The 13,952-nt window shown below is 36.0% G+C and overlaps 1 protein-coding gene across 1 annotated transcript in view; it reads left to right on the forward strand.

The window, feature by feature from the left end:
- Positions 1-13,952, forward strand: part of TRHDE (thyrotropin releasing hormone degrading enzyme) — a 385,919-nt gene that overhangs the window by 356,601 nt on the left and 15,366 nt on the right. The window lies entirely within an intron of this gene.

The following is a 13,952-nucleotide window of genomic DNA, read 5'->3' on the forward strand; positions in this document are numbered from 1 at the left end:
ATTATACATTAATCATCTTTGAAGTTGCCTGCTACTTGACCGCCCCCCCGAGTAATGAGTGGTATGAATTTTAGATGGGGAAAGTAGAAACAGTGTAGAATAGAACAGAATAGGACATTTATAGAATGCCTTCAATATTAGACTTAACACTCTATAAGTTTTGAGGATATAAGGATGTGACCTGTAACATAAAATAAAAAACAAAACATTACCAGAGAGACTCTCAGTTAGGAGCAGGGGGACATTTGCCCTTTTCTCCCCGCTTTAAGAAATACTGCCTGTCCTGGCCTCTGGGTAAACATTACATTTTCTTTCCTCCCCTTAACCAGCTGCTATTTACAGTACATGCCCCTCCACCAGCCATAGCGTTTTTTTAATCTCATAGTGTAAAGAGCTCCAGTTAAGCTCCTTTCCTTTGTGTCTGCTCTCTATCCATCAATATTTGCTTTACTTATGTGAGAACGTAAAGGTGGAGGGACAAAGGGCTCTTTCCATTATGGTCTGTATGTGTTTCGGTTCTTCCCTGAAAACATAGATCCTAATTTATTGCCCATGTTTCCAAGTTATTGTCCTATTACCTCTGCTCTTTACACTCCTTTTTGTATTCTTTTTACTGTACATTGACCTACTATAAGTTTTCATAGGCTAATGTTATACCAGCCAGATCTGCCATTTTAGTGGTCAGATACCAGCGTAGTCCTGTTGCAGACGAGTGAACACAGCACGGAGTCTATGTGGAGTAGTGGAAAGGGCAGGGCTGCCCAAACCTCCAGTGAGCTGGGGTGAGGAATTAGGTTTGCTCCTAGTTTGTCATTAGGCACCTGTGGGTTAAGACAAGTCTGTTAATGGCTCCAAATTTCAACCCTGTTTCTAAAGTGAGAACAAATCTCTAGTGCTTCCATCAGCTCCAACAGTCCAAAATTTCACACTCACCTGTGCTTGCACATAAATCATAGAGTTTCCTCACAATGTGTCCACTTTGGGTTCTCTTTTGATTATATAGTTAAAGGGGGATGTATGTTCATTTATTCATGTATTTGATAAGTATGTATTGAGCAGCTACGATGTATCAGGCACTGTGCTAGACACTTGGAAGGCAGCATTCCTTCATTCAAGCAATGCCAGCCCCTGCCACCTGACTGGCATTGAGAATATGTGGTCTGTGCCCTTACCCATCCTAAAGATGAATGCAGGGGCAAGGAGGGAGTGTAGGAGGGAGACAGAAATTGTTCAAAATAATCACATAAAGCTAAAAATGAAACTCAAGTGAGTGTGACCAAGAAGAGATCTGTGGTGTTCTGAGAGACTGTCCTGTAGGAATTTGACCAGATCAGAGAGATCAGGGAAGACTTCCGGCCCTGAGTGCTGGTGTTGGAAATGAAGTGAAGGGGACATATTTGAACATGACTGAGGAAGGAAGAGTGACAGGAGTTAATATAAAAAGTACGAGAAAGGACTTTTTTTTTTTTACTTTTATCATATGCTTGGGAAAAAAAAAACCTTAAAGGATAAACACTTTCCTTCTATCACCTTTCTTCCCTAGATATTTTATATTTTAGTAGTTATGGCCAGTCACCTCATTATGAATTGTTGTCTGCATAACTCCAGCACAGAGACTGTTTTGGGAACCTCTGGAATAATTCACAGTTATCTTCAAAATCATAACCATCATTGAGGTCTTATTATTAATTTGTTCCTCAGTAGTTTTTTAAAGCTAAAACAAAAACTCTTTAACATGCTGCGTCCCTCGCTGTGATGGATGCAGCATTACAGGGCCAAGGTCACCAGTCACATTTGGGTAATGGAATAGCTGGATCATAGTCAACTTGGTTTTTAACTTTCAGCTTTATTTCTAAAATAAAGTAATTTTTCCATAGTAATATCTATTAATGTGATTAATTAGTATTAATTCAGACTCCAGCAGTGCTTGATTCATGTACCAAATTTACCCTGAGTAACTGCTGCATCACAGGCATCAGGCTAAAAGTCACGGGATACAGTGATGAGCAAAAGGACACAGTTTCTTCCTTCCTGAAGTTGACAGTCCAATGGGGTAGACTGAGACTAATCAGATGTCATACGAATACTGTACGATTTTAGTGTATTGAGAACCAGAGGGAGATTTACAAGAAAAGAACAATTTGACCTGTCAGTGAGGCTGACATTCCTGCAGAGTGACAACTGACCTGAGGCCTACAGGAAAGATACACGTTCAGTAGGCAAAGAGGGAAAGGAGATGTTAAGAGGAAGGAACAGTGTATAAAAATGGCCCTCCTTATTAGTTATCTATCTTATATATAGTAGTGTGTATATGTCAATCCCACTCTTCCAATTTATCCCTCCCCCCACCCTTCCCCCCCTGGTAACCATAAATTTGTTTTCTACATCTGTGACTCAATCAAGGAACTCTACTCAATACTCTGTAATGACCTATGTGGGAAAAGAATCTAAAAAAGAGTGGACATATGTATATGTATAACTGATGCACTTTGCTGTACAGCAGAGATTGGGACAATATTGTAAATTAACTACACTCCAATAAAAATTAAAAACAAAAAAGAAAAAGTCACCTAAAAAAAATGGCCTTCTTCCTCAACATCATTTCTCAAGATTAAAGTCTTGGTACTTACAAAAGTTTAGGTGATCGGGCAGAATCTATACTGACCCAAGAACATCCTCTGGAAGTTTTATAATTTCATTTCCAGTTCATCAGGTGGTTTTGTTTTTATTTGCTGAGAAGAGCAAAAATCCCCGTTAATTAATTATGCTCCTTCATCAAAGCTTAAGGGGATTTCTCTTCTAAGATGAGAGTATGTTAACAAATAGAAGTGTTTTGGTAAGCTATGGAGAAGAAAAGCCATATGTGAAATGTAGTAAGTGGGCTTGCTATCTGAATTAATCCAATTGTGAATTCTTTTGTCAGACTGGAAATCTTTTTCATAACCAGTAGTCAGTCACTAGCTGACTAACCTTTTGTATAAGGAGAGGTCATGTATAAGATTACTTCAGGAGCGGCTATAACTAAATGTAGAAGAGGACTTTATAATCTCTCTTCTCCCTATGCTTCTCTGGAATCACACTGAAACTACCACTTGTCCTTGCCATTTGGAGAATTCAATACATGCTAGCTCAGTTCAGTTCGTCATCAGATAAATATTTGACTGAATGACCTACTTGCGGGACTAACTAATTTGGATGTGTTTTTAATTTATTTTTCAGTGTAGCAGGGATTTTAATTGCATTGAGAGCTAATATAAGTGCATAATTCTGTTCACTTTTTTACAGTCACATTTAGTTTGTAATCTAAATGCATTAACGATTTTATATTCTAATTTAAAATGCAGAAATAATCATACACTTATTTCCCTTTTCCCAGCTGTTTTGGCTTTTCCTGACATTTTACTTAAAAATATTATATTATTGGTCATGCATAGAGGCAAATAGTCAATAGTATTTTTTCAGGGTATTTTAATTTTTACAGAGGTGTGCTTTTGAAAATAACTTGATTTAATTTAACTTTTTTTCTTTTCAGTATAATTGGTTTTCCTCCCATTTCTGCCAAAAGTAATTTTCCTATCATGCTAGTATTGTTTGCCTAATATTATACCAATTTCAGGCATAACACTATTGAACTTTTGTGTTATCTGTCAAAAGATACGCCTATTGATTAGTTATAGAATAGCTCTATTTTAGCTGCCTGACTTTATTACAGTACAAGTACTAAGTAAATATAGATTTACATGGGCAACACAGGGAGCAGTGGTGATTAACCTTACAATAGTAATCATTATTATTTACTAAGCCAGAGCAGAAGCACCAGCAAAAATATTTGTAGCTTCCAAAACATTCTTACATACTCACAGACAGTAGGTTATACTGATGGATTCAAGATTCATTGATTACAAGGTTTATTGCAACTACTACCAACCACTGTAAAGAAGAAATTTCCTCCGCATTTTCCAAAAATAATATAAGCATTGCTATTAGCACTGAGAAGATTCTTTCAGCAACATCAACAACATTTCCTTTTTATTTATTTTTCCCCCTTGTGATTAAGACTTAGGACTGATTTCATGCATATAAGTTATTCTATCTCAAAATGAAAATAACTCATGGTAGTCTTTCTAATGATAGTGTGATAACATTTACTTAATATTGTGATAATGTTGATGAAAGATCTTCCATAGTCATCAAATATTGTTTTGCGTTACCCATATCTTAAAATATCTGAAAGTGAGAAAGAACTCTGATGACTTGTAATTTCTTGGCAATAATAGGAAAAACAAAAGCACATGTACACACTTCCATGGATTGAATAGTGGCTTCTAAAAGATATGTCTAAATCCTAAACCCCATCAGTGAATGTGACCTTATTTGGAAATAGGATCTTTGCTGATGTAATTAAATTAATGATTCTGAGATGAGACTGCATGGATTTAGGGTGCGCCCTAAGTCCAATGTTGAGTGTCCATATCAGAGACAGAAGAGAAAGAACAGAGAAACACAGAGGGAAATTCATGTGAAGACAGAGGTAGATATTGAAGTTATGCATTTACAAGCCAAGGAATGCGAAGGATTGCCAGATCCACCAGAAGCTAGGAGAGAGGCATGGAACAGATTCCTCAGAATCTCCAGGAGAAAGCAGCCTGCTGACACCTTGATTTTGGACTTCCGGCCATAAGAACTGTGAGAGAATAAATTTCTGTTGCTTTAAGCAACCAAGTTTGTGGTAATTTGTTATGGCAGCCATATGAAACTAATACACACAACTTTAGCCTCTGCCTTGCAATCAAAACTTGGTACATAATATTTTGTATTGTGCTGATGAGATTTCAAGGAGTGCTACCAATAGATAGCAAATAAGACTTCTAACTTTCGCTAACTTCACCCTGTTCTTATTTAAGATTTTCATCATGAAATGGAGGAATAAAAGAAGATACTGAGAAGGGAGGTTCTTCTTGTTCCTCATAAAATTCAGACAAAATTAATATCATGATTCCTCAGAATATTATTTTCTTACTTGTGTAGGAAAAAAAGATGGGAGTGGCCTATCGCATGAAGATAGAATAATAGAGATATTCCTAAAATTCACAGCAAAGGACCCATTCTCGTGTTTCAGAATCCCTTCACATCTAAATATTTAGAAAGAGGTTTTTTGTTTTTGTTTTGTGTTTTACTTTCTAGTGACTTGAGGTTCTTTCTATAATTAAAAAACCAAATAGAAAAAATTGAAGTGACTTTTATTTTCATATATAAACAAACCTTGCTTATTTTATGTTGAAACGAACATACAGTGCAGGCATTCAATGTACACTGTTTTCCCCTTCTCTTTATACACATGCAACGTTATGACCAATACCTGCCAATTACATGTATATGTGCATACATACATTTCACTTATTTCAGAAAGTCATAACGTTTGAGTTGACTCTTTTAAAGTGTATGTTTTTCTCAGCTGTATTATCTCCGAATGCAAAATAGGCCTTCTATCTTGTTTTGTAACTTTTTTCATCCACTCTTGCCATTCTCCCTTTCTCCAGACCCCAGCTTCTTTTTTTAATCAATAATTTTATTTTACCTTGTAACAGGACTAGACTTTTTATCACTATATTTAATTATCAAATTTAATTATATATATCCTTATTCCTTAGCATACATACATGTATTATAAAGTTTTTCATGGATTTCACTGCTTTTTCACAGGAGGATCAAAGTGCATTTCAGTGAAACCATAGAACATCCAGGATTTGATGAGAATAAGAATATTTCTCTATTTTTAAAAAGTACAGCATTTTCTTATGCAGTGAATCTAACAATTAAAATTACAAAACATACAGAATTACATTTTGTTCAATGCACAGACACAAACACACACACACAGAGAATAGTAAAGTTTACTTTAGCCAAATAAAATCTTTTAGTTGGAGACCTTTCAAGTGAGGAAAATATATTAATTATTGCCTACTCATGACAGTTTACTTGTTATGCCTAAAGAATTAACTAAATGGCTGTAGATGATTCTTCCCAAGCTGTACAATCAGCCTTATTAACCACAGTGACCTTGACAGTGCATTAGAAATGAAGATAAACCTCATTTGCATAGACCCATACATTTGTCGATGTAGTAATTTGATGGATACAATAAACTGGTGCAATTTTCAACCTTTGTATGAAGAATTCAAGACAATGACTGCTGCTGTAAGTTATTCCTGGGCAACAAGATTTATTTGTTCAGGTGGAGCCCTATGTCATCCAGTGGAGTCTTCATAAACACTCAAGCCTGGATCATGATTTGAATGGGAATAGTGCGATGGATTTGCTCTTGTAACTAATGTGTCGTTCCTATCATTACCTTTCATCTTAAAAGTTAACTGCAAGTACTGATTCCTAATCATTGTGATTCAGAAAAACCATCTATATTTAGACTTCATATCATAGGAGGCACTTAGATTTACAGTGCTCTGACCTGGGCTAAGTGAAGAAGAAGCTTAAATATTCAAGGATCAGGATAGAGCAGATTTGAAATTCGTTGGGAAGCCACGGATAATAGGCATGCAATTATCCAGAAACAATTTATCTCCTCTGTAACACAGGCATCTATAAATAGGGCAATTTATCAGCCATTTCACAACTTCTATTACAACTGTATACCTCGTAAGTTTTAAATTATGTTTTTAGAGGTATTTATGCTAGCAGTCTGCTGCTCACTGTTTTAAAGTGTGTCATCATGGATATCTTAATTTTTCTACCTTTGTTATAAACCAGTTCAATTTTTTGGAGGTCTTATGGGTATAATTGATTCTGGATGTCATAAGGGTTCTGAGTTATGAAACGTTAAATAACTTTGTTCTAGGCTTTTCAGTAGAATGTTCAAAATCCAGGCCCAAGAAAAATTTTCAACAAATCAAGTCACAGATTCTCCTCTCATTGCGGTTTTTCCCCTTTACCTTTTTGTAGGTCTTTGCCATGACTGTCTTTGTCATTCTTACTCTGAATTTTTTGGCCACTCTGCACATGTCTCATGTGTTTTTTCTTTCTTTCTACTTTTTCTTTGATGTCTTCTTCTTCTTGTCCTTTTTTTTTTTTGCGGTACGCGGGCCTCACTGTTGTGGCCTCTCCCGTTGCGGAGCACAGGCTCCGGACGCGCAGGCTCAGCGGCCATGGCTCACGGGCCCAGCCGCTCCGCGGCATGTGGGCTCTTCCCGGAGGGGCACGAACCCGTGCCCCTTGTTCCCTGCATCGGCAGGTGGACTCTCAACCACTGCGCCACCAGGGAAGCCCCCTTGTCCTCTTCTTTTTAATGCTATCTGAGTCACTTGGTTTCTTTTGTTCTTATGCTTTAGCAATTATATTTTATGAAGTGGTCTTAACAGCCCAGAAACTTAACCCTCTCCATCCCTTTCCCTTCCCAGCCAGTAGAAATAATAGCTACTGTATATATAGGGACTTAAAGGTTTAAAATATAATGTAATATATATTATTTCAGCTTAAGCAAAGTGAACGTCTCTTTTAAAGTACATTTACTTTAATTATAAGAGCCATTTAAAAGGAGTGCAGCTATCTTAAAATATACTCTTGATACATTTGGGATATTAAGAGTTAAAATGACCCACCCATTCCTAGCAATCCTTTGTCTTTCATATGGAAAGAGCAGCATATACCTCTTAGCAAATATGCAAAAATAAAATGTGAAGAGGTTTGGAATATCATTTCAGAACACAGTAATTTTAAATATAGCTGGTCTATTGTCCACCAGATTTCCCCAACTCTATTTTGTTTTGAGGTCCAAAGGGTATTTTGTTTTTTCGTGCTCCAGGTTCAGTGGGAATGAGCAGGCTGTGTGGGCACCAGTGAGAAGACTCTTCAGAAACAGAGCAGCCCCAGCTGATGCATGAAAGGTGCCAGCTGACAGCGTTGCTGTCTCCTGTTCTTTCAGCCACTCACCAACTGCATACTTCACTTGAGATTCTGTTCTTCCTTGGCCATGGGCCTTATAGAGATACTAAGGAACGATATTCCTTTGGTTGCCAGGGTTTTTGTATAGATTCAGCAGTGTATTTGATTGACAAGTATACCAGTAAAGTTAGGTGGAATTATAAAAGTGTATTTCATTGTAATGCCTTAAACTTGAGATGTAGTGTCTGTAGTGACTTTTATAATTACTCATTCACTTTTAGCAAGGTTGTCTAAAAACTTTATTTTTGCTTTCTTTATAGTCCAGTACTCATTTGGGAACGATAGGAATATTTGTTGGCACTGCATCCTAATAATAATAGTAATAAAAGTAATGAGGAGGAGAGATGTTATTACTACCTATTTAGACAATTTTCTATGTCCCCTGTACTTGGCTATGCACAACATTTATCTAAAATCCATACTGAACCCTTGATATGCACCATTTTCATGTGAATATCAAATGAAACATTATTTCATTTAATCATTGTAACAACCCTGTAAGGAATTATGATTCCCATTTTCCAGATGAGGAAACAGACAGGTAGGTGCAAAAAGTCACACATTCCTTCTAAACAGCTGTAATTTTTATTCAGGATGGCTTTCTTAGCAGCAGTCAAGGGACCAAGAAATCTGGATAGAATGAGAGATGGGGGTAGCAGACAAGATGGACAGGGTCAGCCTTTGTAAATGCAGGTTATTTTTCAGTCTGATAGTTAAAAGTCTAGGATTGTCTGTCCCAAAAGAAGTAAGAGTGCTTGTACTTATAAGGCAGAGCAAGATACAGAGTATTGGTGAGGAAGCCTCAACCAAAGCTGTCTTCCAATTTTTAGTTAGAATAGGCAAATGATATTTCAAATGAACTGCAAGTTCATTAAAATTAATTAAATGGTGTGCCACACTCTATATCAATGGCATGTGTAGTGCCACTGAAAGAAAGAGGTATTCTTTGAGAGGCCAGCGACTTGAGAATTTTTTTTATTGTCTTTGAAAATGATTAAATCCACATTTCAATGTTAATACAATCACTAATGAAAAGACACTTGTACTAACAGAGCAGGAAGGGACCTTAGAACTCATGTATTTTAGCCCTTGTCCAATTAGGATTAAAAATAAAGCCCAAAGCAATGTCCTTGACTTGCCCAGTCCTGGCGGCAGTTACTGGTCAAATTAGGTCTACTGAGAACCTGCTTAGAAATAAATAGACCCATATCATGATTAAGCATCAAAATTTATATTTTAAAATAGTGTGTTTTTTTTCTTTTAGCAAGTATAATTTTCCTCTGGGAGATATTTTAACTGTATCATCAGAATTATTTCTATATATTATTCAACAGCATTTTTTATATTGGTATATATTTTATTCTGAAAGTAACAGAATTTTATCTTTATAAATGTAGTTATTTATCTCCAAAGTAACTGTAAACGTTATTAAATTATTAAATTTGAAATATGTGTGTAAAAAAAACACTAGTTACCTATAATCCCCAAACCCAGAGGCTAATGTTGTTAGTATTCTTGTTTATCTTTCCAGCCTTTCTTTTAACATACACATTAACGTTTTTCTTTAGACTTAACACAGTGATATTTATATATATATTACACTCTGTCCTTAAAAATATATTTCATCATATTAAATAATATATTTTACCATATTAAATATTAATCTGTGATATCATTCTTAGTTGCTATTTATATCTTAAACTAGTCCTTTATTGTTATTTTAAATGAGTCCTGATTTTTAACCTTAAAATACAATGCAGCAATGAAAAATTTCATAGCAAAATCTTTGGAAATTTTCCTGTTATTTATTTTAATTTACCAATCTACTTCACAATTTTCCATTTAATAATTACCAATTTACTATGTTTTAAAATATTAGTCCCACTACATCACGATTATTATTTAACTCAGTAAAAAATTTTTCCTAAAAGACACATGCCTTTAATTTTTCCACTGCTTAATTTTTTAACTTCTACCCCAAAGCTTTTAGTTTTTAGGCATTTGCTTTTGGCAAGGTAAAAAAGGTTAAACATATCACCAAAATGCAAAAAATAAGTTATTCCAAAATGATATACTGAATTTTTATGCTGAATTTTAAACTTTTATCATACAAATGAACTCTGTCATCATGCTATTTAAAATGAGAGTAGAATAAAAAACATAGTAGAAGTTACATTAATTAGGTAATCATTTCTGCAAAGTCAGTACCTTAGAAAGATAAAGGCACTTCCTTTGGGCTCAGCATTACCCCATTCATCTTGTAGGAAGGCAGCTAGCAGAGACCAGCTTCCCACATGATAAAATTCCACTAAAAGATTTACTTCTGAGGCAGCAGTTAAAAAGAAATGACCATGGGGGGATTCACATTTTCATAAACAATTTCCATATTCTCTCTCCCTGTAATCCTAATATCAAGAATCTCATAGGACTCATTTGCACTATTCATAACTGTGAGTTCTGTGGGTTTTTCAGCTCATGCTTTACAAAAACTGAGCTTTTTCATTTGTTCCTAATGACTTTGGTTTATACAAAGAGATCTTAAACTGTCCCCAGAGCAGTCATTTTGCTAAAGTGTTGTTAGTGCGTCTTTACAAATTTAGCAGCAAAAGGGGGTTTCATTAACAATGGAAATCATTAGGAGCCAAGGACCCTTGGCAAGTTCAGTGCTCACCAATGTTGTTTTATTTTCAGTGATGAGTACAAATAATCTTGTGACCTATACATTGATTCTTTATCTGGTGGGTGAGTAAGGAAGATAAGGAGTTGGTGGGTTGGGAGGAGATGCTAGAAAAATCTGAGTGGTATTTTCCGGCTAATCCGCTCTGTCCTTGCTCTTCTAAGGGGCCTTATGAATCTTAAGCAAGTGTACCTCCCAGCATCTGCTAATAGCCATTACTTTCTTGAGAGTTTGGGGATTCGTAGCTGAGATCAAGGGCTATTTTTCAGTGGACCATCAACAGGTTTCAGATTATATATGTAAATATATGTAAGTCTCATTTTCATAGTAGTGAAATTTGACACATCTGCTATGCACAGGGGGACAGCTGCTCATGAGCCTGAAACTTGACCTGCAGTTTCCTCCAGAGCACATCCAAATTATGTGGTCTTTCTCTTGTTTGAGGCTGCCGGTTCAAAAACAGAATTTGCCCCTATTCTGGGCAGCTTTGCTTTCAAAAGCCTCCTTTGCCCAGGACAACTTTTGTTAGATTCCTTCAGGATGGTCTGTCTGCCATTTCATCCAGCACTTCATTGCTGGGTGCCCTTTCAAGATTTCTTCTCCTTGCTCTTTATATGATCAGCTTGCTACACAGCAGCTCCTTAAATACACCCCCAGCCTATGTCCTTTAAGTCAGCCAGAGGCTGTTTTAACAAGTGTCATTTTGATTCTGGTGAACAGAACGGAAGCTTATTGTTGGAAAACCGTTCTTGCCACCGTTGAATATTTATCAAAGATGACTGGGGGCTTCCCTGGTGGCGCAGTGGTTGAGAGTCCGCCTGCCGATGCAGGGGACACGGGTTCGTGCCCCGGTCCGGGAAGATCCCACATGCCGCGGAGCGGCTGGGCCCGTGAGCCATGGCCGCTGAGCCTGCGCGTCCGGACTGTGCTCTGCAACGGGAGAGGCCACAACTGTTGAGAGGCCCGCGTACCGCAAAAAAAAAAAAAAAAAAAAAAAAAAGAGATGACTGATTAAACTATGGACTTAAAAAAAAGTAATGAAAAACACAAGGTAAAAGTGACATCTGTGGCCAGTTCAGCACTAAGGGAATTATAGCTTGGATGCACTGGTATTACTCTGCAGCCTACTAGTTAGATCCAGGGTTTGGTTGTTCTTACTTTCTATAAGATAGCGTTTTATGGAACAACAAAAATCAGCATTCAGTGATAATTACTGATGATTACTACTAACAGAAATCTTAATATCTTATGTTCATCGTCATTAGCTATGTCTAAGCTGATAGAAATAGGAAAGACATTCATGTATAGCCCATCCTGATTCTCAACTTACTATATTGTTGTTATAGTGCAAAATATCCTCTCTCAGAACAGTTTGCTCTCCTGCAAAATGAAGTTTATAATACAGATATCATGATATTATCGTATAGATGAAATAAAATAAGACAGGTAACCTGGAATGTAGTATTGTGCAAAAGTGGTATTTTCTACCTCTGATGCCCCTTTAGCCGGTGTCCAGGACTTTGCACTGACCAACCCATTTATTCATTTGTGTATGCATTTTACACAGTTCAGCATCAGCCAGGAGCAACTACTGAACTGCAAAAATATGGATTGTTGCTAATGACTATAGTATATGACACAAGTTATTTCTAAGGAACATAGTTTAATATCTGCCTTTTTCTTTTTCCTTTTTCTTCTTTCTTTTTTTGCCTTTTCTATATTTCCATATGTCTTTCTGCTTGATATTGGAGACTGGTTTCATACGCAGTAACAGACCTCATTCAGTGGGCTCTATCCCTGAACTCTGATATATTAACTGCTTAAGGAATTTTTTTTAGAACGTAAGCTGTTACTATTAGGTCTAATATGCATTGATCTATGATTTGATGATTTAAGTAGACATTTTCTTGTTAGTTTTTGCAAATTTTTATAGTGATCTCTTGGCCAAAATCATGACAATAATAATACAGTGTTGTGCCTTGTAGCCTGTAATATTTGGAGGGAAAAAAATCATCCTCTTTTCTAGCTCTTGATTTAAAGGAAGATTTTAAACTTTTAACTTACTGCAGTTAGTAAAGATGGATGCATTTTTGTAATATTATGTTGTATCTATCAGGACTGACAGACTCTTCAACATATGGTGGCAATGTTTTCCCTAGTGATTTCAGATGTGCCGTGTGGCAAGCTGGTCATAAACAGAGCAGGGAGAAGAAGGTTTCACCACCCACTGGGAAGACTATTATGGGTACTTTCATCAAGGGATTCCAGGGCTGAGAGGGAAGACAGGATAAAGAAGTGAAGCTCTTTTCTGGTTTCTTCTGATGTCTATATTCCTTTTGTTTCTTCAAAAACAAAACAAATCAATCAAACAAACAAAAGGCTTGCCTTCAAATACCATAAAGGAAAAAAAGCTTCAGTCAGCAAGATTAAAGTAACTATTCTCCAAACATTTTAATTATTGGTAGGAAGAGACAGAATAATATACTTTTAGCCATTTCTGGGAACTGTGAATTTTGTATGATAGTACTAACAGCTCTACACATTTGGTATCCTGATACACAATCTTCAATATCCTGATTGTAGACCTACTTAGCTGCTTAACAGAATAAGATGAAGATCATCTTATTGGTAGTCATTCAGACGCTTCCTCCTGTTTTCCAAATACTCCATTCACCAAAGCAATGTTTTAACCATCAAAGTCTTAAATATTTAAAAGGGATTGTCTCATCTTGTTATCCAGAGAAAACATTTCTTATTATTAACCACATTCAAATTATAAATGAGAAATTTTAATAATAGATTACTAGATATTATACAAAGCAGAAATGCATTTTTAATTTTTTAAGATATTGGAGTGTTCTTTAAGAGAACAGTTTTTTTAAATGTGGGGTATATATCAAAACGTGAAAACAATATTTAGTAAAAAATGCCACGGCGGAGTACGCATGAGAATTGCAGCTTATAAATAGCCAAGATTAATTAAATCGAGTAACAGTTTCCCACTGTAACATTTACTTTCTCAAAATTTACTACTTATGTTTTATCTGTTTATTATCTATATTAGTAATCTTCTAGGTTCCAAAATTTGGAGAGCTATTTGAGAAAAATAATTTTAGAAAAAATTGTCTAAGAATTTAGGAGATGTTTCTGTTTTATCCAGATTAGTCAGTCTCTTCATCCAGTGCTTTCTCGTGGTTCTTGGGTCTAACAATTCTGAGAGCAAAATTTTTGATTGATAAATATATGAATGTTGGTGGAAATATAAGGCACCTGTTTCTATTTTTTTAAGGCTTTATGTTCTTGTTGTTCTTGTTGATTC

The sequence above is a fragment of the Monodon monoceros genome, unplaced genomic scaffold (assembly GCF_005190385.1).
Source record: "Monodon monoceros isolate NGI ecotype Baffin Bay Population unplaced genomic scaffold, NGI_Narwhal_1 Super_Scaffold_6, whole genome shotgun sequence".
NCBI lineage: Eukaryota > Metazoa > Chordata > Mammalia > Artiodactyla > Monodontidae > Monodon > Monodon monoceros.